A 2,558-nucleotide genomic window follows, 5' to 3' on the forward strand; every position below is an offset into this window, starting at 1 on the left:
TTGTCAAATATTGTAAACAAAAAGAAGAACATCCGCACCTAGAAACTAATGTCAATGAAAATATTCAACTAGGAAATAATATTATGCTATATCCAAATTAAACGACCTGAGGACAGGCCAAATTCAAAGGTTGGGGGAGTGACATATCCATAAGTCCCTAAGACTTAAGAACATGCCTACACAGCACACCCAAATACCCCCTACACTACTCCGGAAGTACCTAATGGATTCCAGATAAAAATAATATGATCCTCAAAATTGGGTTGAGTGGAAAATTCCCAACTCCAAATAAGTCACCCACTGGTAGACTAAACATCCGTCCCATAATTTAAACATTCCTTGCCTAAGCCCTCACCCCATCGTCATGTCCCCACGTTCAAAGCTCGTACTCACAATCCCGAAAACAAAAGTATTAGATTTCAATAAACAAAACTATAAGAATTTAAGAGCATAATGTATCCAAGAGCGAATGCACTTGAATCCAAGAGAAATCCAAAGACAATTAAAGTCAGCATTATACGCAAACATTTTTTATTTTTGATTTTTTAGAAAAAAAAAAATAATATCATAATAATGAGAAAAACCTCATAAATAGAAAATCTCACTTTTTTCTCTCCTTCAAAAAAAAAAACGTTTCAAAAAATAAACAAAAAATGGGATGGTTTAGCGATTCTAGTGAGGAAAAGGACAATACCGCCAACGTAGTTAATAACGTAAAAATTATAGATCAAATAGACGATATAAATGCGCTGTGGATCTTATTGCTGATCATTACAATAGTACTACTTCTACAATTTCTGGTGGGCACTTGCCCACCAGTCAGTTTCAACGGGTTCCCAATCCCAGAGGTAGCCAATCCAAATTATCTTGGCTTTACACTGGACAGGAGACTTACATGGAGACCACACCTGCTAAAGAAGCGGAAACAGGCGGAGAACCGAGTCCGTGAATTCTACTGGCTGATGGGCAGACAATCTAAGCTACCGACTTCCACTAAGCTCCTTATCTACAAAGCGATCATAAGGCCAATCTGGACGTATGGCATTCAACTGTGGGGCACTGCATCGAAAAGTAACATCAACATTATCCAGACATTCGAAAACAAAACGCTCCGCCCAGTCACAAACGCCCACCCTTTCCACGATAATGCCACTATACACGAGGTCCTCAGCTTCCCCTGGGTGAAGGATGAGATTAAGAAAAGCAGCAGGCAGTACATGCAGAGGCTTCAAGACCACCCAAACAACCTGGCACAAGACCTGCTGGACACCAGTCAACGCACCAGGAGGCTGCACCGATCACACCCTTTGGACCTCTCTGGGATTAGACACGCAAATTAAATTAAATTATATACATACATTATTATATACATCATACATACAATATCGACAGTTATTGTATAGTTTCGCAACAATTTATGTAATCAATTAATTCTCTACCGTTAAGTTTAGTCATCATATTTAATGATTGTCCGCGAAGGACAGTTTTAAATTAATACATCAAAAAAAAAAAAAAAAAAAAAAAAAAAAAAAATGTTAAGCATAACAAGATCATCAAAAAAGTTATAAAAATAGGGCAAATCGTTTAGACCAGATTTAAACAAAAATATGGATTAGAAGAAAGCTTAATAAAAACTTTTTTTTTTTAACGACAAGAATGGAATAGAGCGAAATAGCGATACGAATAGACGAATTTCGCTTCAGGTTTGATAAGTCTTATAAATGTATCAATAGAGACGCAGTAATAAAATCCGAAACTTTGAAAAATCATATAGAGATATTAGTAGGAGAATATAATTATATAGTTACATTAGTAAATAAATATGCAAATAGGCTCACATCTGAACATAATAACAAATGTTTAAGGGTTATAAAATCCCTAAACACAAGATTAAATAAAATCAGAAAAAGAAGGCATATGCTGATAGATGTACCAGAAAGTCTAAGTCAATTGGTTGAATTCAACACAGACTAGTTCAAAGAACTAGACGAATCTGTTCAATCAAGCGGCGCTGAGTCCGATAGTGACATTGAAACGCTAGAACGAAGCGACCGAATTGAATTTAAATCTGAACCAATAACAATTTCTGAAATGGCACAGACAGTGATAGAATTTATCAGGCTAGCCACATCTCTGATACCAGAGTTTGATAGTAAACCAGAAAATCTACAAAGTTTTTTGGATGCTCTAGGTCTACTAGATAGCTTAAAGAGCACACATGAAACGGCAGCAATAAGCCTAATAAAAACTAAACTTAAAGGCCATGTAAGAAACCTTATAAGTAATGAGCAGACGATTGCTGCAATCATTACCCAACTGTCAAGTGCAGTAAAAGGAGAATCGGTAGAAGTGATATCTGCCAAGCTTCTGAATCTACAACAGAGATATAAAACGGCTAACCAATACACCCAAGAGATGGAGAAACTGACAACAGTTGCACAGAGATAAACAGGTCAAAGTAACACTGTACTCTATTATCGACGAGGTGCAAATAATTATAATAGAGGCGCCCGAGGCTATAATCGTAGAAGAAATAAGTACCACAACAATTACAACCG

This window comes from Drosophila mauritiana, unplaced genomic scaffold (assembly GCF_004382145.1).
Source record: "Drosophila mauritiana strain mau12 unplaced genomic scaffold, ASM438214v1 Y_20, whole genome shotgun sequence".
In the NCBI taxonomy this organism is placed as follows: domain Eukaryota; kingdom Metazoa; phylum Arthropoda; class Insecta; order Diptera; family Drosophilidae; genus Drosophila; species Drosophila mauritiana.